Here is a 24,945-nt window from a genome sequence, read left to right as displayed (position 1 = left end):
GCCGAGACTAAGCGTCAGCTCACACTGAGATGCGACGCGACGCGACGATGCCCGTACATTTGAATAGAGCAACTCAAAATATACTTTATCTATTTTTATTTTATATATTTATTATTATTGAGCCTTCAGTAACACTGGTATAAATGCCATGTCCTGCAAAATTGCATAAGCAATTTGACTGCAGGATCAGAGTCTCACTAAGACATGGTTTAATTACAAAAATTAAGAAATAGTACCTGTTAAATTAAATCTAATAAATATTTTTCAACGTTTTTTTAAACATTTTTGGCTCATTTTAAATGTTCTCAGGCAAACTGTTGATGAGATAAAGTATGCGCCTGAGGCCATTGATCTAGTATTATACTTATTATCTATTTTATTTACTATTACAGATGCATTTGGTTTATTGTGGTTATGTACTAATAATAAAACTACTACTATACAAAACCAACCATATAGAGAACCGGAGAGGAAATATGATTGGCCACCTGATACGACACGATTCATTTATAACAAACATTATAGAAGGAAAAATTGAAGGGAAGAGAGGAAGGGGTAGACCTAGGATAACATTTATGAAACAAATAAAAGAGAAGGTGCAGGTCGTGTCGTATCGGGAGGTGAAGGTTTTGGCGGGAAGAAGAGAGGAATGGCGGTTACTCCACCGACAAGAGCGCAGCTCTTAAATAGAGAGAGAGAGAGAGAGACTAATAATAAATATTTATGTTTCAAACTGACATTGACAGGTAGTTTATTTACAACACAAAACGATACACATTTCATTTTGAGAATTCAGAATACGGTGCACCATACAGCGCTGCGCCTCGAGATGCCTCGCAGCGTAGCGCGACGTATCGTGGCGCAGCGGTGCATTGCCAGTACGCGCGGCGTGTAGAGGTCGTGCTGAGTCTCGAGATGCCGCGCGACGCCGTGAGCCGCAGCCTGAGGCTGTAGCGACTTGTCTACTATTTCCGTTCAGACTTTAGAATTGGTGCAGTTCGGTCGAGTGCCCGAGTGAAAACATAATGATAGACTGCAATCTTGGTGTACGCACCCGCCACATGCGCTTGCAAATGGCAGACTGCACCCGCGGCGAGTCTACGATGCGTCTTGTGACGCAGCGGCGCAGCGCGAAATCATTGGCCTCTTCGAGTATCGTCGCGTCGCGTCTCGGTGTGAACTGGCCCTAAAATTAAGCTAGAATCAGACAGCCAGACATTGCTACGAGCGATTTAGCTAAGCGAGCTTCCTTATAGCACGAAACTATAAAGACAATCCCCGTGTAGAACTATTGCAGACTACAGGAACAAAGGGAACTGTTCTATTGGGCTGGGTGTTAGTGAACCGGGATACTGGGGCTATGGGCTATGGCGCCTGTTCATCAAATATTATTGTTCATGCAATATTGGCCTTGCACAGTGGCCCCGATTCCTGCACACACCTCCTAATTTTATTGTAAGTTATACCCGTTAGTTTCTTCAATGAATACCCTAGGCAAATTATAGGCATCTCGCTATATGTATATGCAGCCGTTTTCACGTGTGCTGTCAACTTAATTCTGCCCAGTTATCTGCCAATGTAAAATTATCAGAAAGTTGTTTTAAATTTGCGCTTAAAATTGACGTGTAAATTTTATGCCTGTCGATTACATGTTCCTTTCGTTTTCGACGGATAATAAAAGGACAACTTATCGCTTTAAATAAAATTAGATGATATGTACAGGTATCAGCACCAATATCATAGGCCAGTTTCCAATTAGTTAAATCAGTTACTTTTTACTAAACGTCAAAACATGAAATTAGTATGAAAAAGCACGCTGTTTTTTTTGACGTGACTTATTGTAGATTTGCCGCAGATGGCATTAACTACTGGCCGGACAAATGGGGAGCGCTGAAGGCTCTCACCCGGTACAACGTTTAACACAACAAGCCTGAGGGTGCTCAGTTGGGCGCGATCCAAGCACACTGTGACGTCATAGAAAAACGTGAAAAAATGTCGGACTTATTATTACGTTTTTTTTTATTAAAATTCATAAATAAGTTTACATCTTTATTCAGTTATCAGAATTTTATAATTTATCTTGAACCTGGTAGACGACCTAATTGTAACACATGAATTTTGCCATTATTTTCTCACATGTACTAGTATAGAACGACAACGCCTCGCTCCCCGCCAGCGTCTGCGTTAGGTTTACCTCACCCCCTCGAACATAGTTAAGACTTGAATTGTATGGCGTCAGACATCACACACACAGATGCGCGTGTACGATAACGTCAATGTGTAGTGTCTGTGTAAAACGAAGTTCTTTGTATGAAGTGTCTGGGGTGTGCTCAGATTTGTACGACTATGTTATGTAAGCATAAGGCTAGCATTCATTCGTCTGGGACCGGGTCCGTGTCTCGGCATAATTCGCGAGCTTCCTCATAAGTACTGCTTATTGAGAGCACTATTATAGTAAAATATTAGGAACACCTGCTGAATGCGCGGTTCGTTTTCCCTCTGGTTGAGTATTTCTGTGTTTTGTTAGTTTGTTACAGAGTAATCTCGGTTTTTGAAGCTTGTTTTATTAACTTTATACAGTAAGGGAGGGAATTTTTTTTACTGACACCGTAACGAAAAAATGAGAACATCTACTTGATTGTACTAAAAACGATGGTAGGTGTTTCTGTTGTATGATTTTGAGTTTTTGCTGCTTTTCTTCGCGTTGTTTGATTTACATTGATAGTTTTTAATGTGTCATTTTTATTTTAAATCTGGGTTTTATACAGCTTTAAGCACAATATGGGATTGAAAATTTTCATTAATATTCCGATTGCAAGTTTCGATTGATATCACCTCAAAATCATGGTCTGAATCATCTCCCAAATTTTTCATTACGGTTTCACTAACTCTCTGGGTTACAACTTTTATTTTTTGTTTTACATACTACTATTGGGAGCATGATGTAAAATGCAATCCTTATACACGTGCACCTATATTTTAATTTATACCGAAATTAGTTTTTATCATAAAACTGTGCTTACGACATGTTTTTTTTTACAATAAATAATAAGATACACAATAAAAAAACACACGACTTTTTGTTAAAACAAAAATATGCACATATTTTTACAAGAATAAAGGTGCCAATAAGTAAAAAAAAACACAAAAAAATCCTTAATAAACGTCTGAATATAAGTATGAGAAAATGAAGAAAATCTCTCCCGCTACAAAGGAGAAAAAGCCTTCTAATCCGGAAAGTCACGACGCCATTGAATACTTAAAAAAGGCAGGAAGTGAATCAGCAATAAAGTATATAAAGCTGCCCACACACGGCAGACAATCGCCGACCGATTTAAGTTGGCGAAATTTAAACGGACATAATATTTCAATTTAACAGGAAAAAATACATTTTGAAAACCAAAAACATATCATTAAAAATAAGGAAACGGTTTATTAAATCATATATTTGGAGCATTGCACTCTATGGAAGTGAAACGTGGACTATGACACAGAGAGACAGAGAGAGATTGGAAGCGTTTGAGATGTGGTGTTGGCGAAGGATGGAGGGTATAAGCTGGACTGAAATGGTGTCAAATGAAAAAGTGCTGGAAAGAGTTGAAGAAAAGAGAACCATATTGAAGACTATAGAGAACCGGAGAGGAAATATGATTGGCCACCTGATACGACACGATTCATTTATAACAAACATTATAGAAGGAAAAATTGAAGGGAAGAGAGGAAGGGGTAGACCTAGGATAACATTTATGAAACAAATAAAAGAGAAGGTGCAGGTCGTGTCGTATCGGGAGGTGAAGGTTTTGGCGGGAAGAAGAGAGGAATGGCGGTTACTCCACCGACAAGAGCGCAGCTCTTAAATAGAGAGAGAGAGAGAGAATATTTCAATATTACATTTTAAAATTCGAACGAACTATGTGAAGGTTCCAAGCTTTTTTGCCAAATGGAACGTTTTTTTTTTGAGCCTAAGCAGGATGCTCACTAGCAATTTAACGTGTGCGTTGAATTAATAAATCAGTGACTAAAGTTTATTTTTACTATATTAACGTCGAGGGGGGGGTGAGGTAAACCTAGCTCAGGCGCTGGTGGGGAGCGGAGAGTCGCCGTTCGATACGTGGTATTATTCCTTATTCTATGGGATCAGTTATCACGCGTTTCCCGAATGGATTTTTAGATCTATGAAATTCAGTAATGTGTGGGTAGCCTTACACGCGCGAATCGTCTATCGAGAAAATTCCCATATTTCAATATGATGTGCGGTTTGCTGACGACATACGTCAGCTATTCCTTGAGCTTCCGATGTGGGTTAGATGATCTGTTATTGAAGGTAACAGTTCTATTGAGACTGGTTAGACAAACAGGAACTGTGGTAATCCCCGTCGGGTTAGTAGAAAACTAGTCCACAATTTCATCAAAAGTGCTTACAAGTTTCGCTTTGGGATGTCGTTATCTTTAGGTAATGTCTGAATCAATAGATTCTGGACATGACGTTTTTTATTTTTTTATTTTTATTGAAATTCTCTGTTTAGTGTGTGTGCGTGTGTGCCTGTGTGTGTGCGTGTGTTTGTGTACGGGTGGGTGTGTGTACTGTGTACGTGTGTGCGCGCGTGTGTCCGTGTATTTGTGTGTGTGTGTGTGTGTGTGTGTGTGCGTGCGTGCGTGCGTGCGTGCGTGCGTGCGTGCGTGCGTGCGTGCGTGCGTGCGTGCGTGCGTGCGTGTTTGCGTGTGTTGAATTTATTTTTATCTAGGCAGATTTATTTGTTTTTTTAAATACCCTCTACACTTCGTCACGTTGACGTTAACGGTTCAGCCATCGAAACGTCGTGACAAAGACAGATTGCAAATTAGACCTGTCGATACACTGCAGTGCAAATAAATGGTGCACTGCCTATTGTAATTACAGTTGTCTCTTGTCAACTTGTCAAGCTCTTAAGTGTGTAGTTTGTTCAAACAGTATGTTTCGTAAACAGCTTACTGTTTTTTTTTGTATTTTCTACCGTGTTAAGAAAAAGGACAAAAAATGGAATGGAATGAAAAATGAAAAATATAAACTTTTTTCTTGTTAAGTGTGGTATACTGGTACGGTCACGAGTACTAATATGTATTCACTTTGAAACCATATCACATTAACTTTTTCGACAAATTAAACCGTAAGTCTCATTAAATATCAAATATGATAGTGCGAGAGGGTTCTAACATGGGTACAGTCATGAGCAATATCATGTGCCCACTATAGAACCTTGTCGCATATCATATTTGACATTTAATGAGACTTACGGTTTCATTTGCAAAAAAGATAATGTGACATGGTTTCAAAGTGTATAGGATTAGTACTCGTGACCGTATTGTTCATGACTGTACTACTTGGCCATGCCAATCGACACGTCTAACCATAAAGTCTTACTTATATGAAACAGACAAGAAAAAAACTAATATCGTGTTTTTTTCATTGCAGATAGCCTGTTCAACTTCCAAGGTAAGTTTTTTTAAAAAATCTCAAAACTATTAAAATAAAACTTTATTATTTTACGTAAATTAGTTATACAAAAGTACGAACTTCAATGACACGACCCCAAACCAATATCCATTCAAATGTCAAACAAATCTAACAACAGAACGAAATAAAAAACTGTTTTACAAGAAAATCACGTTTTATTACACCGCCAGATGTGTTCAAATAAAACAATTAAAAATACAAAATGGCCGCGCAATGCATGAAAGAGCAATTAAAATAAAAATGGCGGAGAGAGTGGCGTAAGGCGGGATTTTAATAATTGAGGGCTAGATATTAGACGCTCTGGTTGGTTTGCAATTAATTTCTGGTATTCTCGAGATTTTGAATTCAGAAGAATAGAATGCAGAACGTTTTTATTCAAACGGTTTTTGTACCGAATTAAGGAGAGTTATAGATTTAGAATTAGAAAAACTTTAGACAGACCTTAGGCTACAATACATTATCTTATGTTATAAGAAGATATGATATGTTATACTGTTACTCATAAATACATTTCAGGACTGACCATTGAACTTGGCTCTCATTTCACATTCATGTTTTTGATTGGATATTTTATTTTGCGATAGACTCGAGAGTTAAATGTACAATGGTGCTAATTCCTGTAAACACCATCTAATTTTATTTTAAGTTATATATCTGTCATTTTCGTATCCGTCGAAAATGAAAGGGAGGAGTAATCGACAAGCATAAAATTTATGGAACACACGTCAATTTTAAGCACAAATCTAAAACATTCGTCTAAAAATTTTACATTGGCCAATAACCCGACAGAATTAAGTTGACAGCACACGTCAAACGTTTTGTATACCAGCGAGATACCTGTTTGATTCGCCCGGGTTATTCGTTCATTTACTCATTCTTCCTAAAATTAAGAGCTGTCAATCATCCGTCCCTTTCCTTTTCGGCGGATAAGAAAATGACAGGTATAACTTAAAGTAAAATTAGGAGGTGTCTGCAGGAATCGGGGCCAATAAGCTGCTAAAGTCCAATCAGTTTCTTGCAAAGTAATAAATTAAGTGGTTGCACTTAAGACCTCCTGGTTACGTGTCGTTTCTGTAATAGGCCAAAAACACCTACTAAAACATAATACGTACATTTTATAATTATGACAACTAATGGTTCATAATTTCACCACTGTTGACGAATAATTCGCTGGGCTCAGTGACTGAACTTTTGCCCTTTGATTGTACCTAAGAGACGTGCTAAAATAGTGCTATTATGTTAGATAGAAAAGAATCGATCGACGTAATATCGACTGGTACATCACTATGCTAATAAAGGTCACAGCACTGGCTTCCGTTTTTAGTTATCAGATATAATTCTTTACCCCGAATTGAATTCTTCACTTCTGGAACACGGGCCTTCCCTATGGATGGATAGGGAGATCGGGTCTTAAACCATCACGCGGGCCCAGTGAATATTGATGGTTATTAACGACTGCTAATGCAGCCGGGACCAACGGCTTAACGTGCCTTCCGAAGCACGGAAGAGCTCGAAACGAAAACTTTTTTTTGTGGTCACCCATCCTATGACCAGCCTTTGCGAAAGTTGCTTAACTTCAACAATAGCAGACCGAGCGCGTTTACCGCTGCGCCACCGTAGTAGAAGTCACTTATTCTACTGACCTAGTCGTTCAGTTTATTAGTTCCTAAGTAGGTATGTATGAAAAACGTTGCGCTCTAATGGTAATCGCTTTCTTCTTCTTATCGTGTCGATGGCAAAATAAATTGTATCGGCCCAAAACTTGGCAACAAGTATGGCGCTATCTGCAGCGCTCATCAGATCCTCCTGCGTACAGGTGTTCGGGCACGCAGGACATGATGTAAGATGTTCCATCGTTTGGGGAACAGTGCCGCACTTGCACTTTGATAATATAATTAAAGAATTCGCTGTTTTATTTTATTTTGTTTGGGGATCTTACAGCTTAATTCACACAGTGTTACACTTAATAGTAAGTAAAGGCCAATTACAAGCTACCACAAATAAGAAAGTAAAGCTGTACTAATGATAATTCTTGAGAGTGATGTAATTTTATGTTATACAAACTTTTTAATTTATTTTCAGGAAGTTCAGTTCTATAGTATATTTATTTTCACACAATTGCATTTATCGGTTCGCCCTCCGGTCGATTGAAGGGAGGCATGTACCCAGCAGTGGGCCGTATATAGGCTGTGTCTATGTTATGTTTCAGTTCCCGTCTGAATAAAAGTTCTATTGATTAAATTCGAAATTGCATATTTTTTATATAAAATAGTAGCTGTAGTTTACAATATGAAAGATATTAACCGTCCTCAAAAAAAAAAATTGAGTTACTTTTTAAATAAATTCGAATTCCCTTTATGTAATTGAATCTGACTTCAGCAAATAACGATGAAACATTTGTTTAATAAAGATAATGGAGCATTCATTCACTTCTCCGTAATGGTCTCCGTGGTCGAGTGGTTGAGCGTTGGGCTCATGATCCGGAGGCCCCGGGTTCGAATCCCGGTGGGGACATATCACAAAAATTACTTTGTGATTCCTAGTTTGGTTAGAACGTTACAGGCTGACCACCTGATTGTTCGAAAGTAAGATGATCCATGCTTCGGACGTTAAGACGTTGGTCCTGGTTACTACTTACTAATGTAAGTATGTAGTCGTTACAGGAGCCATGTCAGGGGCCTTTGGCGGCTCAATAATAACCCTGACACCAGGGTTGATGAGGTTGGTACTCCACCTCACAACGCACACGATAGAAGAAGACGTATGTGTATGTACAGTCATGAGCAATGTCATGTGACCACTTTTGAACCCTGTAGCACTATAATATTTGACATTTAATGACACTTACGGTTTAATTTGTCAAAAAAGTTAATGTGACATGGTTTCTAAGTGTATACATATTAGTACTCGTGACCGTGTAACTTATCTTTTCCCTAACCAGACTGTTGGCTCGACGCTGGCCAACTATTTAGTTCCGTTTAAGCTACATGGGAAGTCCTATTTCATCCGCACAAAAGACTGTCCTTGGAAACCCACACATACACTACAGAGCTCAATGGGGCGTAACAAATTTCATTTTCCAACTAAACTAGTTGGGTTCAGGAACGATAGTATAAACAACGTTTATGAGATTCCCTGTAGAAGGAGGAAAAACGCGGAAAAATGGCGGAAACAGTCGAAATGTCGAGGAAAACTGGCTGGGCGGTGAAAATTAGTGGGATTTTTTTTTGTTGTATGTCATGGAGTCACTATAGCCCTGTTGAACACAGGCTTGCTTCTCAAACGGACAGCCCCGGTTCGCACCCTACTACCAACGGCTTAACATGCACGGAAATCTTACTTTCGGACAATTTGGTGATCAGCCTGTAATGTCCTAACCAAACTAGGAATCACAAAGTAATTTTTTTGATATGTCCACACCGGGATTTGAATCCGGGGCCTTCGGATCGAACGCTAAACCACTGCACCACAGAGGACGTTAAAATTATAAAATGCTAATCAAGGAGTAATAATGAGCTGACTTACACCAATGACTTATTAATTTACCTTAAGTGCAGTTTTCACTAACATAATTGGCTAGACTATTATAGACGGCGATACACCCATAACGTTGGTCTAACAGAAAGCTCGGTGAGGTGTAGGTACTTAGTTCATCTTACGATGGATTTACCTCATGTCATAAACAACCAGTAGACGTCCCACTGCTGGGAACAGGCCTTCCCTCAATCAACCGGAGGGCGTATGGAACATACTTCACGCTGCGCCACTGCAGGTCTGTGAAAGTGTTTTTACTGCTAATAGCCAGGACCAACGGTGCGCTCCGAAGCGCGGAATCGTCTTACTTATTCGGACGATCAGGTGATTCAAGCCTGACAAGTCCTTACCCAACAAAGGATAATCTTATAAAGTGATCTCGACGATGTGAGATCTAGGAAACTGTTACAGTGACTTATTATAATGTCTATGATGCAAACATGAATTCATGAATTTGGAGCACATGAACTCATTCTGCTGCTCATTCCCCTGATGCCGGGCAGCAGCGGTATCAGTACTGGTTGGAAGCCGAGGAAATGGATTCGGGTAGGGCTCTAGCTAGAATATCACCGATTGAGAAATTGGTCGGTGTACTGCGGAACGGAAGGCGATTAGGGCAACCACCGTTCTACACGCCCTATCTATGGAGTAATGAAGGCGAATACTACACCGACAAGAGCGCAGCTCTTAAATAGAGAGCGAGAGAGAACTCATTCTAAAATAAAATTTTATTTTTCTCCAAACATGCGTAGAACTTAATTGTTTCTAGATTGTTCTAGAAAAGGGAAAGTGAAAAGAATAATTTAATTTGTTTCCATTTAACGCAAAGTGGTTAGCACGGTGAGTGCTCTTTGTTGTCACCGTAACGATAAACTTTGTCTCCATTTGTGGGCAAATGTTGTAGAAAACATTATTTTTGAAGTATATACAGCGAAGAGATATATCCAAATGAGATGTTTTGTGTACTTTTTGAGTACAAAACAACATACATAACTATAAGTACACTCACCTCACCGAGCTTTCTGTTAGACCAACAGTACTAAACAGCAATTCGTGCCAGGTAACCTAATTGTGAAATAAATCTTTGTATTGGAGCGCAGGATGGTGAAATAGAAAAAAACATCGTTGAGTTCTGCTCTACCTACCTGTAGGTTCACTTTTAGACCAGATAGTGAAATGAAATCTAAAAAAAATAATCTTTATGTCTCTTTGCTGGCACTGATCTTTCCACCGAAAGGACTATAATGCATAATCCACTAAGCTGCACTGAGGCTTCGCCTAGGTCGTTTGTATATGTGCCACTTTCACTCAAATACCTAACCCAATAAAATCCGCCATTAATCAAAACAAAACAAAACACGACACAAAATAAAACAGTCATTATTAAAACTATAAATAACGCGAAGTGAAATGCACAGACCACAAACGAAAAGTATAAATAATGCTGTACACACACAGCTTACATAAATGCGGTGCTAAAGAGTGAACAACAAATGTGCTAAAATTTAAATTCCTTCCCGCTTATAAATCAAGGGGACGGTACGCCTAAGCGGCGAAATAAAATTCGGGATACGGGTTACGGCGCGGTATAGATATACGGTAACGCAAGTTTCTGGATAAAAATATTTTCATCTTTGAAAAATATACCTAAATTAAAAGTATGTAATACATTGTTTTAAGTTTACGCGGTTATTATCATAATTAAAACACATAATAACGGGTTCTTACCGCGTTTAAATGGGGATATGAGACTCCGGATGAGACTCGGGATGTCATCCCGTGATCATGGCACTTGCAACAGTGTCGAAATATCGGGAGTCTCATATCCCCATTTAAACGCGGTAAGAACCCGTTATTATGTGTTTTAATTAAAAGTATGTAAGTTGTGTCTTTTGTCTCTCTTCGTGTTGTCATATTGTGTTTCTGTATTGTCATGTGCGCAATAAATTATTAAATAAAAACTTCCGTCGTACACAAGCTAATGATGAAAAATACACAATTATTTTCAAGTAACTTGTACCTAGTTAGGTCTCTTGTAACTTTTTCCTTTTTATTCCGTCGCAATAAAGTATATTTGAAATTCTGCAGCTGGTAATCAATACGAAAGCTAGAAATCCTGACGCTCCGTTCGCCTCAATATTACTTTAGACGCGCAACTTTTACATTAATCATTGTAGGTCCACATTTACAGAAAAAATAAGTAAATAATGCGGTTTGGATTTTAAAAGGACATTCGGTCTTGCAAATATCCCAATTAGGGTGACTACCCTAATTGACCTATGACTATAGGTACATCCATCGCAAGATGAACTAAGTACCCACACCTCACCGAGCTTTCTATTAGACCAACGAGTTAAGTGGTGAGCCGTATCGCCGTCTGTAATGGTCGAGCCAACTGTGTTAGTGAATCAATAACTCCTTTAGCGGCAATAGTAACCCAGACACCAGGGTTGATGACAAATATATATTCAGGGTGTTAGTGACATCGTAACGAATACTGAGAGGGATTATTCAGGCCATGATTCCGAGTTAATATCAAGTGGAAGATGCGGTTGTTTCGTAGCTAAATCACTGTTAATATCTATACTGGAACCCAATGTGAAGACAGAGGAAAAAAACAGTTTTGTTTAATGAGGCCTGTGACAAATAAACAAAATGGTCGCTTCACGCGCGAATGGAAAACAGAAACAGTAAAATATGTGGGAATGAGGTTTTTCTCAGTTTATATGCAGAGCTTGCCAGGGTGGGAGATTTATCTTGTTGTGTGCTTAATCTTGATTATTTTCCCTGATGGGGACTTGTTTTGATACTTCTGATACGAACACAAGCGACATAACTAAGCATTATGTCTGTATCCCCTTCGGGATAGACAGATATGAGCTAGGCATAAATCCTGGAAAGTAAGTGATACATAACATCACATTACTAATTTTAGAGCCACGCTCTTGTCGGTGTAGCGTTCTCCATGCTACTTTTTAGGTAAAAAATAGGGCAGTGGTTTCCCACTTGCCTTCCGCCCCGCACTCTGTCTGGCGCGAGTGGAATGGCGCCCAGAGTATTCTATTTCAAAGCCGTACTAGGACTCCTGGCCTCCGCCTCTGAGTAGTACTGACAGTTACTGCTGCCCTCTGATACATAACACATAATATAAATAGCCTTGGCACAGACCTCTCCTCAATCAACCAGAGGGAGTACGTAGCATCCTATCAGACCGCTCCAGTGCAGGTTTGGTTTAGAAGCCCGGGACTAAAGGCTTAACAAGTCTTCCGAAGCACGGAATCATCTTATTTGTTCGGATGATCAGCTGATTCAGCCTACAATGTCCTCCTTTCCAAACAAATGGAATATTGACACCCACTTCTTGCACTTTAATGTCCATAATTAAAAAAAATATATATGCCACATTTCTGGTGGACTAAAGACGTTACGTAGAAGCAATTCATCTCAAAAGTAAATTATATTTGACTTACAAACTAAGTGCGCAATCTCAACACTTTTCAAATAGCAATATTGCTTTTCAACGTGGCCTTAACAATAATAATTAGATTCGCTTTATAACCTCATTAAATAGAGTTCCTCATATTTACGTTGAAACTTCAACAAGTGAGCCCGCATGTCACCTGCTCATCGCAAACGATCCTTTGTTCTTCACCTATCTCTTAGCTTTGAAGGCTTGTCAGCAAAGTAAACTTGTGTGGGCTGTTTGGATTGTCCTATATTAAACATACATACATAAACTCACGCCTATTTCCCACAGGGGTAAGCAGAGACTATAGAATTCCATTTGCTTCGATCCTGACACACTTCTCTTGCTTCTTCCACATTCATTAATCGCTTCATACACGCACGCTGGTTCAGAGTAGATCGTATTAAACCTTTTCTAAGGACATCTCCAATTTGGTCAATGTAAGTCCTTCTCGGTCTTCCTCTGCCAGCCTCTTTCGCTTTATATACAGCTTTTGCAATTCTATTATCCTTCATCCGCTCTACGTGTCCAAACCAACCTACCATTCTCTTCCTATACTTCCTTCCTATCCTTCTTGTCCAATATTAAAACTAATTTCAATTTCGGTGAGATCCTTCAGCGCTCCGCATTCCAGCCAAATAGTTAATGTCATTTGCAGCAAATCTTCAATAAAAAAAAACAGCCTACATCCTTTTGATGGGCACATTACTCTCCCATGACCTTCCACAATACCCGATCCTGTGCGAGATCTATCCAGTCAATAATTAAAAAAAAAAATACACAATATTAAAACATCGATCAAAGTGACAACGATCTACAAGAACTTTAATATTATGTTACTTGCTGCTGAACCCTTCATGGGCGAGTCCGACACGCACTTGGCGGTTTTTTCCATGACGTCACAGTGTGCTTTTCATACAAATTCCATAGTAATTTCGTGTTTTGACGTTTTGTAAAAAGTAAGTGATTTGACTAGTTGGAAACTGGCGTATTCTAGTCTTGAATTCACATCAGGTACTTAGCGAGTTACTTTGATTACTTCTTCCTTGAGCATTCCTTTGAAGTTCCCCAAATTAACCTCAATAACCAATAACCACAATACCAGAAACAACAATAAAATAAAATCTAACGATCGAAACCACCAAAGAACGACAGAAGTCTAAATTTCATTCCAACGAAATACGGACGATTTTAAAAATAAGATTGGCCATCTAAAATAATTGGTACTGGCGGATTGTTGGGGAAAAATCGACCTTGTGCCTCGACGTTGGAGTTCACGATTGAGTGGGACGTGGTTGCTGACTGAGCATTGTGATTGCCGCGATTGTTCACACCATTTGGTTTGTTAGGGTTGTCACCGCAACGTTGCGAAACTTGTAACAAGCTTGCGCGAATTTCTGTCACCGTGACAGATTTGTTGGAGGTATTTGAGTTCTTTCTGGCACAAGTTGAGTTAAATTTTATGAACGTAACACGTTCACGGGTCATTGACCTTTCCTTCGTAGTCCAGTGAAGACCTGTGCCTCAGAAGGACGTTAAGCCGTTGGTCCCGGTTACTACTTATTGATGGAAGTACGGTCACGAGCATTAATATGTATACACTTTGGTACCATGTCACATTAACTTTTTTGACAAATTGAACTGTAGGTCTCACTAAATGTCAAATATGTTAGTGCGACAGAGTCCTAAAGTGGGTACATTATATTGCTCATGACTGTACATGGTCGTTACATGAGTCATGTCAGGGGCCTGTGGCGGCTCAACAATAACCCTGACACCAGGGTTGATGAAGTTGGTAATCCATCTAACCCACACGATAGAAGAAGAAGAAGATATGTATTTTAGACGTTCCGTCCCAAGAACATACTTAGGTAGTTACGTAAAATTACGTCATATGTCTATATGTCTATCTATATAATATTATACGTTGAAAGTCTCTTGTCACGTAGGTCAACTGGAAGAAATCTCTTTGTTTAGAGATAAGCTTGCCTGTACTATCTGTTTTCTTTGTATGTTTCTTGTGTCTGTTTTATTGTGTACAAATAAACAAATAAATAAATACGTCAATATATCCATGTTAGACGGGACTTCATACGATATGTGGCTACTGCTACATACTTTTTTAATAACTTGAAGCTCTGCCCTTTATTTTTGGCTGTAAGTTTATACACTGGGTGTTAGTGACATCGTAACGAATACTGAGGGGGATGATTCAGACCATGATTCTGAGTTAATATCAAGTGGAATTTCCCGTCGCAAAATTAATGATTTTTTTAGCTTTTTCAAATTATTATCAGTTCCATACTTTTGCGACGAAAAATTCCATTTGATATCAACTCAGAATCATAGTGTCAATGAGGTCTTTGGCGGCTCAATAGTAACCCTGACACCAGGGTTGATGAGGCTGGTATTTCACCTCACAACCCACACGATAAGAAGAAGATGGTCTCAATCAACCCTCAAAAGTTTTTGTTACGATGTCACTAACATCCTGTATGTAATATGTACACACCCACACTCACACAAAAAATGTTGGTCTATCAGAAAGCTCCTTAATGTGTGGGTACATAGTTCATCTTCCACTGGATGTACCTCTTACTACCCCAATTGGGTCGTGTCATCATCAGCCGTACGACGCCCACTGCTAGGCACAGGCCTCCCCCAAGGATCTCCACGACGATCGGTCCTTGGGTCGTTACTGGGTTCAAAATAAATTATGGAATGGAATTACTAAATAAAGACAGATCTGAAATTAACGTAAAACATTTTCTTTTTTTCTATTTAACTTATTTATTAATTTTAATTTTAATGTAATTTAGTGGACATATTTCATGACAAGTTACACAGTTTCAGGTCTAAAATTATTCGACACTTTTTGAGTTAAGATTTTAAGTCTACCACCAAAGTTGTATGTTTTGATTTAGTTTAGTTTCATTAAGTTTAATAACCTTTCTGCTAATTAGTTTATAATTATATTAGTTTATGTAAATTAGTTTATACATTGTGAGTGCTATGTACACCGTTATTGTTACACATATCAGTCAGAATACCTAGTTAAGTTATGGAATAAGCTCAATATGTGTGATGTGGTTGTACTTTTTTAAATAAATAAATAAAAACGAAACAATAAGTCCGACATTTTATCACGTTTTTTTTGACGTCAAAGTGCTTTTGTTTTAAATTTCATAGCATACGTAATTTCGTGTTTAGTAAAAAGTAAGTAAAAAGTGACTAACTATCCTATTGGGTTATATCATGAACTTATGTTATGTTAAAATTACCTAGTTCTAGTGTTCCTGCTTTGTTTAACTTCTGAATATATAAATTACGTAATCAGATTATGGAAGTTTGTGAACATAAACAAGTGCTTCAGACTACCTCGTTCCCTGTAGCGATGGATAAATTAGTGACCTTCCTCACTGCGCGACGCAATGAGGGACTCTCCACGCGTCAAACTGTTTGTCACAATATTTGGTAACGACCTCTGTGGTCCAGTGGGTAAGGGTTGGAGTCACAAAAGCCACAAAAATTACTTTGTGATCCCTAGTTTGGTTCGGACATTACAGATCACCTGATTGTCTGAAAGTAAGATGATCCGTGCTCCAGAAGGCACGTTTAGCCGTTGGTCCTGGTTACTACTAACTGATATAAGTACCTAGTCGTTACATGAGCCATGTGAGGGGCCTTTGGCAGTTCAATAATAACCCTGACACCACGGTTGATATGGTTGGTAATCCACCTCACAACCCACACGATAGAAGACAATATTTGGTCCAATACTTTCGGCCTAGCATGGCACTCAGCATTCGAAGTAAATTTAAAATAACGCACATCCAAAGTGAACTGTAGCATAAGGCGGCAATCACAAAACATCTTGCAGCTTGTAGTCATACAGAGCACGATATCGAACCGACATAGCCGCCAGCTTAAAAGAAAACATCGCATCGCGCAGTGAGGTAGGTCGCTTAGAATAACTGTGGCTAGGGATAAAGTTTGGAGCATACTTTAACACGCAGCTCTACTACAGGAGTTCACAGTACTAGTTGAAAACCCAATGTTAGAGTTTCCAGACCACCAAAAGGCTTTTAACAGTTGATATTGACGTCAACCACTCAGTTAGTATTGATCACCAGATTGTCCAAAAAGTAAAAAGATCCTTGCTTCGGAAGGCACGTTAAGCCGTTGGTCCCGGTTATTACTTCCTGATGTAAGTACGTAGTCGTTACGTGAGTCATGTCAGGGGCCTATGGCGGCTCAGTAATAACCCTGACACCAGGGTTGATGGCGTTGGTAATTCACCTCACAATCCACACGATAGAAGAAGAAGATTGACGTCAAAATATTTATACAGACATAATAAGTCATTGGTGCAGGTCGGCTCATTAGTACTTCTTGATTAGCATTTTATAATTTTAACGGCCTCTTTGGTACAGTGATTTAGCGTTAGGCTTACGATCCGGAGGCCCCGGATTCGAATTCCGATGGGGACATATTAGAAAAATCACTTTGTGACCCGTAGTTTGGTTAAGATATTTCAGGCTGATCACCTAATTGTCTGAAAGTAATATTTCCGTGCTTCGGAAGGCACTGTAAGATAGATAAAATACTTTATTGAGCACAATGGACACAAAATACAGAGATAAGGACAGCATACATACATACATACATACATAAACTCACGCCCGTAATCCCTAATGGGGTGGGCAGAGCCCCAAGTAATCAAAGACAACTTGCAGCCACTGTTGATACGATGTCGTAAGCTGGATATGATGAACCTTATGGTGATAAGGGATCAGCCTATCGCCCATAACATTAGTCCATCATGTTAGAGGACACATTCCCTCTGTCGGTTTTTACGACATGCCCGGGAAGACAAGCAGCTGAACGTTTTCTATGTTTTTTATTTGCTCCCAGAACAGCATAGAAGCCAAGCCGTTATAAGGACAGCATATACAGAAAAGCACAACAGCCGGCCTTATTAAGCCGTTGGTCTCGGTTATTAGTTACCGATAAGTAAGTAGTCGTTACATGAGCCATGTCAGGGGCTTTTGGCGGCTCAATAACAACCCTGTCACCAGGGTTGCTGAGGTTGGAATCCACCTCATAATGGACACGAAAGAAGACGTATGTGTAGGTATGTTTAACTTACATTTTCCCTAACCAGACCATTGGCTCGACCAGATCGCTGGCCAACTGTTTAGTTCGGTTTCAGCTACATGGGAAGTCCTATTTCATCCGCACGAAAGACTCTATCCTTGGAAACCCACAGAGCTCAATGGAGCTTAACAAATTACTACTATTTTTTCTTTTCGAAATAGAAATCAGCATCATTTCTTCAACGTAATTATCATAGATAAACTTGTTGAAGGTTACTGTATTTTTTTTGAATTTACGTCATTTCGCAAGGTGTTATGGCTGAGGAGAAGAAATGTCAAGAAACTGAAACCGCAACACATATTTTAAATACCAATGAGGGTATACATTAGAAGCTATTTAATAACAAGAGGAACACATTTAATACCAGACATTTTTATAATTTAAGTGATCATTAATTTTATAATAAGCTCTTTTACATAAAGTAAGCTTCACATGAGCTTTAATATTATTTGCTGACAAAATTAAAATATTATCTTGTATTTTATTGTAAAAACGTATACATAACCCCAATAGCAAGTTTTTAATAGCAATTTTATTTTTATTTGTTGTATTGTAAGTATGCCTTTCTCAGTTTCTCGGAAGGAGAGATACATTTTTAAGCACATACATCATGTTTTCTTAAATATAAATTATATATTGACTTGTAATATTATGTATTCTTTAGTATTCAGGACACGTGTCTCAAATTCAAATTCAAAAATATCTTTATACAGTTGGTAACATAGTTACACTTTGAATCGACAATTTTTACATAACGAACGTCTCATCCGCCTAAAACTACTGCAGCTTCTCACAATATGTATAGCCGGGGAAGTCTATCTAGTCTGTCTAGTCGTGAACCCTAGAGACGATCTCACTGATGTATAACATTCAATCTCTATTAGTATCACCGTGTCGCCGCCATGCGACACTGCTCCACACTTCACACGCAAACCAAATACTGAATCGAACTCCGTTATTTCGCGCTGACAACTGCACGAACTCGTCAATAAAGGTCAAATGTTCAATCTGAAAGCCTGCTCCAGTTCTGAATTTAGCATAGTATACACATCGTATCAGGGTTACTATGGAGTCGCCAAAGGCCCCTGACATAGCTGATGTGACGACTACTTACTTGCAACAGTAAGTAGTAGCCGGGGCCAACGGCTTAACGTGCCTTCCGAAGCACGGAGCATCTTACTTTCGGACAATCTGGTGAACAGCCAGAAATGTCCTACCCAAACTAGGGACCACAAAGTAATTTATGTGATATGTCCCCACCGGAAATCGAACCCGGGACCTCCGGATCGTGAGCCTAACGCTCAACCACTGGACCACGGAGGTCAGGATAACAGGTGTTAAGTCATATTGGTCACGACACCTTCCATTTGTCGGATTTTACGACAACCTCGGGAAGATAAGCAGCAGAAGGTGCTTTCGGTTTATTCGCTCCTAATCCAGCATTACGAACAATCTTCCCTTTTAATGTTTAGATTCATGTTATTAATAAGTAATTAGAAAAGCTACGTAAAAACTAAAGTTATCTTAGATGGAAACATATCAGCCTATTTAATATTTACTTAACCCGTAATCCGATTACCTAGGAGACGTATTAGGCAGATCAAAAGAGAGGCTATGTCACAGCTGAGACACTTCATAAAAAAATCCCCAACTTACCTTGAGCCTCCTTACCCTGTGTGTGTGTAAGCGAGACAGATAGTCCACGCGCTCCGTTACTCTTTAACGGTTTACATGGACTAAAATAGCCCTCGACCAGAGCATAAGAAATAATACTACGCATAGAACGACAACCCCCCCCCCCCTCCTCCCCCATCCTCCTGGGGCCTGTTTAATAAAACTTACAATTGTAAATTACAACGACAATTTTATGTTCATTGCGTAGCTAATATGAAACTCCAAAATATTCGTGATCACTCACTCCGCAATGTACATCAAATTGTCATTGTAATTTACAATTGTAAGTTTTATTAAACAGGCCCCTGGTCATTGTCTAGTCTTGAGTCTTATGGGCGACAGAATGTGTGACGTCTGTCGACATATTCGTGTGTACGATAACATCAATGTGTAGTGTCTGTGTAAACAATGTTTTTTTATGCAGTGTCCGGGTTGTGCCTCGGGGGTGAAGTAAGTGTCAAATCAAATCAAATATGTAATACTTTATGGCACAGAACTAAATCAAATTTCATTATCATCAGAACTAAATCTTTGGAATTCGTATCAACAGTGGCTGCAAGTTGTCTTTGATTACTTGTGGCTCTGCCCACCCCATTAGGGATTACGGGCGTGAGTTTATGTATATATGTATGTATGTAACTAAATCAAATCTAAACCTTAACCTTTATCTTAATCTTTTATTTTTATTTTTTAAGTGTCCATTCTATACGTATTTGTTTATTCTATGGCGATGTTCAGACGACACGAAACAAACCAAACAAATTACGCTCCAAGCTTGTCTTTTTTTTATTATTTTCTTAGTCTTGATATATAAGGCAAGTCTGATAGGTACCTAATTTACGAAAGTTGTGTAAATATGTTTTGTTATTAAGTACTACGAAACCGACTAAGATTCTCAGGTAAAATGTCTTGGTTTTCGCCTAAATATCCGTCTACCTCAAGCTTTCACAAAAAGTAAAAGTTTAGTCGACCCAGAGGCCAAGTTATTAATCGCGCGCGCATCTTTTCATGTGGCTCCAAGTTGTCATTTGTTATCTGTGGTTCTGCCCACCCCGTTAGGGATTACAGGCATGAATTTGTATGTTTGAGTTTATCTCTTGTGGTAAAAATCAATCAACTATTGTTGGGGTAATAAAATTTTAACCTTCTACTATTGAAATTAAAATACAAAATTGTTTTGAACGGAAGCAAAATACCGACAATCGGTATTGAAACGAAAACAAATTGAAGTTACGATTTTATTTTCAATATTTTAAATCAATTTTCTGTCTACTCATATAGAATTGGAAGCTTTTGTTTAAATGTTTTTTTTTTTAACAACGACAAATTTATTTATTTTTAGTGAACGAATATTTGTTTTAGTTAATAACAGCAAAGAGTTTTTATATCGTTTGTGAGACTCCATGGTCCAGTGGTTGAAAGGGCTTACGATCCGGATGTCCAGGTGTCGAATCCCGGTGGGGGACATATTACAAAAATCACTTTGCAATCCAGTAGGATGACTCCGTGTTACAGAAAGCACGTTAAGCCGTTGGTCTTACTACTACATAGTTGAGCCATAAGGCATGTCAGGGGCCTTTGGCGGCCCAATAATAATCCGGACACCAGGGTTGATGAAGTTGGTAATCCACTCAACAACCACGAGATAAGATCGTTTACAGGTGCAATATCTTATGTGACCTAACGTGTATTGGGCTGGTTTTCGCTTCTGTAACACACCGGACCTGTCAAATCTTCAGGTTAGGTTAGCGGACCCTGTGAGATAATGATGATATAAAAATATATGTTATGTTTTTTTTTAAAGAGCGCCTGGGGCCTTGTGCCGAGTTTTTTTTTTTTAGATAGGTAGCCAGTGTTGTGACGTTCATTAGAATAGTAATTTGTCAGTCGAGATTAAGCCAATCGATTCTTTTCTTCCTAACAGTACCTTCCTACCCTCATCTCATTAGGCAGACACATCGGTACATAAAGAAAGACAAAGTCCCTATCCGAAAGTTAAGCGAAACTTCGGGACATCGACGCAAAAACGGGAAAACTACGCGATTCGTTTGTTGTCCACATGCTGACGTGTACACTGCCGGACAATGTAAGTGGATCACCTTTTATTTAAAAATATTGTTGTGGTTGGTAATCATTATAAGAGGACGCCACAGTAAGACACACATTTTTTTTTGACGTGACTTATTGTAGATTTGCCGCAGATGGCATTAACTACTTGGCCGGACAAATTGGGAGCGCTGAAGGCTCTCACCCGGTACAACGTTTAAGACAACAGGCCTGAGGGTGCCCAGTTGGGCGCGAACCTCGTTTCAGGGCGCCGTCTGAGAGGAAGAATATTTGAAAAGATTAATCGACCCTAGTGGGTCTATAGCGATAAGCGCTGAATGAGGGAAATCGTCGACCACGCCGGCGGGGTCGGTATCGGGGTTCTGAAGTGTTTGGTGTCGCGAGCTGATTGGCCGCCTCTATGGCTAGAGTAATCGGGTCGTCGGGATCGTATATTACGTCCTTCGTACGCCGATACTCTTCAGTACGTCCCTAAGCGGGATGTATTCGGAAGCCGGTAAGACACACAGACAGTGACAGTGTTGTCCTTATATCTGAAATTTTGTGTCCATTGCGCTCAATAAAGTATTTTATCTATCCATCTATCTAAGAATATAAATACATCAAAATAGTGAACAAAACTGAAACTTACACAAAGTGACATAACAGAAACATAAAAAGATTTAAACAAATAGATAATAGAGTGTTAGTAAAAAGTCATGTAGCGGTGACGTAACTCGTAATATTAAAAAAATATAAGCGCATGTCTCCCTTCAACCGAAGCGGGTATGCAGCAATGCGGACTGGTTGAAAAAACCATTGCGCACTTACTTTTATATGCGCAAATTGCAATATTAAAAGTAAGATGATCCGTGCTTCGGAAGGCACGTTAAGCCGTTGGTCCCGGTTGCTACCTACTGATGTAAGTAGTCGTTACACGAGTCATGTCAGGGGCCTATGGTGGCTCAATAATAATCCTGATACCAGGGTTGCTGAGGGTGTGAAAAGAAGAAGAATATTTCCCATTTTCTTCATTAGTAACCTTTCTTTCCAACTTATTATTTCCATCCCCCTTCAACACCATATTTCAAAGGCTAGTCCCTCTCTCTCTGTCTTTTTGTGTCAGTGCCCAAGTTTTACATCAATAGAGGTCTAACTACATACAAAGTTACAGTTACTTAGTTAGGTATATTTGTACTTATGTGCAAATAGGCTACATGAAAATGGTCTTGACGTCGACATGAATTGTGCAAAGCATTAAGCTAGGATCCAATTTCTTTTTATTGTTACATAGCCCTTGTTCATTTTTGGGGTTCCCTGCTAAATTGACAGATTGATAAATAAAATATTTATTTAGGTTTAAGACGTTACATTGGTGCTCATTCCTGTCTGTACGGTCACGAGCATTAATATGTATACACTTTGGTACCATTTCACATTAACTTTTTTGAAAATTGTACTGTAAGTCTCACTAAATGTCAAATATGTTAGTGCGACAGAGTCCTAAAGTGGGTACATTATATTGCTCATGACTGTACACACCATCTAATTTTATTTTAAGTTATACCTGTCATTTACTTATCCGCCAAAAAGGAAAGGGACGGGTAATCGTCAGGCATAAAATTTATTGAACACATTCCAATTTTGGGCATATTGTTGCACCCGGCAGAATTAAGTTCACAGCACACGTCAAACGGGTTGCATACAAGCGAGATGCCTATTCTATTCGCCCGGGTTTTCTCATTTTAAAATTAAAAGTTGTCTATCATCAAAGTCAAAGTTAAAGTATTTATTGCACACCATCCGTCCCTTTCCTTTTCGGCGGACACGGAAATGACAGGTATAACTTAAATGAGAATTAGGATGTGTCTAGAGGAATCGGGGCCATTATCTTCTTAATATTTAAAGTGCAAATTTGTAAGACTTAAAACTAAAAAGGGTACTAGCTTGGCTGATGTCGTTTGTCTTATTTTTACTCATGGCACTGCTCGCACACTCCATACAAGAATCTCATTGATACCGCATGCCGCCTAAGTGCGAACGAGACACAATCCAAACGGTTTCCTCCTTACTTCTTATCGGCTTACAGCCATATAAGACTAAAGTAAAATCCAGAGGGGGTGAGATCGACCGATGCGAATTGGTGCGGGGCAGAGAGTAACCGTTCTATTCGTAGTATTATTCTTTATTTTATGGTAAAACAACAAAAGGTTGCCCGGAAGAAATTGCTGCATGAGAAATAAAGCCGCATTTTATGCCTTTCTACTAGTACTTTTCATCAAACATAATGTAATAAACCTTTGCTAAGTTACCTGGGATTCAAGTGGAGCCGCTCTTAGTGTGCACCTGGGTGTTTCTTAGTGACCCACGTAAGGGTCACGGACGTACGGAGTTAGTGCGTCATGACCCGTATATGGATCACTGGACTGTCAACGTGTTAAATATAAGTACATTCATGAGCAATATCATGTACCCACTTTAGAACTCTGTCGCACTATCATATTTGACATTTAATGAGACTTACGGTTTAATTTGTCAAAAAAGTTAATGTGACATGGTTTGAAAGTGTATACATACTAGTACTCGTGACCGTACGGTGGTACGGAGTTTCTGGTGCTAAAGTCCGGCTCACACTTGATCGAACTTTCTTAGCTAAATCACGGACCAAAAAACTCGAATCGTTTACTCGAAATAGCCCATTCTTTCGCACCATCCGCTAATCTCAGAAGACAGATATAGCTCTTTCGTTTCACAAGCAACTGCCCACAACTATACGTTTAATGGAAGCTATTTTCTAGGCCCTGTGTTTGGTTTTGACGTGAATCGTTGGTGATTTGCCTCGGATGGCGCGTTGCTAATTGGCCGGACTAATGGTTAAACTAAAAGCTGAGAGGAAAAGAAATCAACTTGAGAAACAAACTGTTAGGTATACAGGGTGTTAGTGACATCGTAACGAATACTCAGGTGGATGATTCAGGCCATGATTCTGAGTTAATATCAAGTGGAATTTTTCGTCGCAAAATTCATGTTTTTTTTTTTAATTATTTTCAATTCTATACTTTTGCGATGAAAAATTCCACTTGATATTAACTCAGAATAATCAGCTGAATCATCCCCCTCAGTATTCGTTACGATGTCACTTACACCTCACACAAGTACATACGGTAGCCATACAAGTAGGTATGGGTGTTAGTGACACCGTAACGAATACTGAGGGGGATGGTTCAGACCATGATTCTGAGTTGATATCAAGTGGAATTTTCAGTCTGAATATTCCTGAAAATTTTTGTGTTTTTTTTAATTATTTTCAATAATACTTATATTTTTATTACTTTTGCGACGGAAAATTCCACTTGATATCATCTCAGAATCATGGCCTCAATCACCCCTCAAAGTTTTCGTTACGATGTCACTAACACCCTGTATACAAGTGTGACTTAAGCTGTTATTGTTTTCGTGTTCATCACCAGCCCATTAACGTCCCCACTGCTGGGGCACATGCCTTCCTTATGGATGTATAGGGAGATCGGTCCTTAAACCACCACGCGGGCCCAGTGCGGGTTGGTGGTTATTA

The 24,945-nt window shown here is 39.1% G+C and overlaps 1 protein-coding gene across 2 annotated transcripts in view; it reads left to right on the top strand.

Moving 5' to 3' along the window:
- Positions 1-24,945, top strand: part of LOC126378048 (titin-like) — a 795,425-nt gene that overhangs the window by 400,998 nt on the left and 369,482 nt on the right. For both annotated transcript variants that reach the window (XM_050026148.1, XM_050026147.1), the window contains one exon: positions 5,453-5,473. The gene's annotated coding sequence lies outside the window, so the exon portion shown is untranslated. The remainder of the gene's footprint in view (positions 1-5,452; positions 5,474-24,945) is intronic.

This window comes from Pectinophora gossypiella, chromosome 25, assembly GCF_024362695.1.
Source record: "Pectinophora gossypiella chromosome 25, ilPecGoss1.1, whole genome shotgun sequence".
NCBI lineage: Eukaryota > Metazoa > Arthropoda > Insecta > Lepidoptera > Gelechiidae > Pectinophora > Pectinophora gossypiella.
This window is presented reverse-complemented; position numbering and strand designations above follow the sequence as displayed.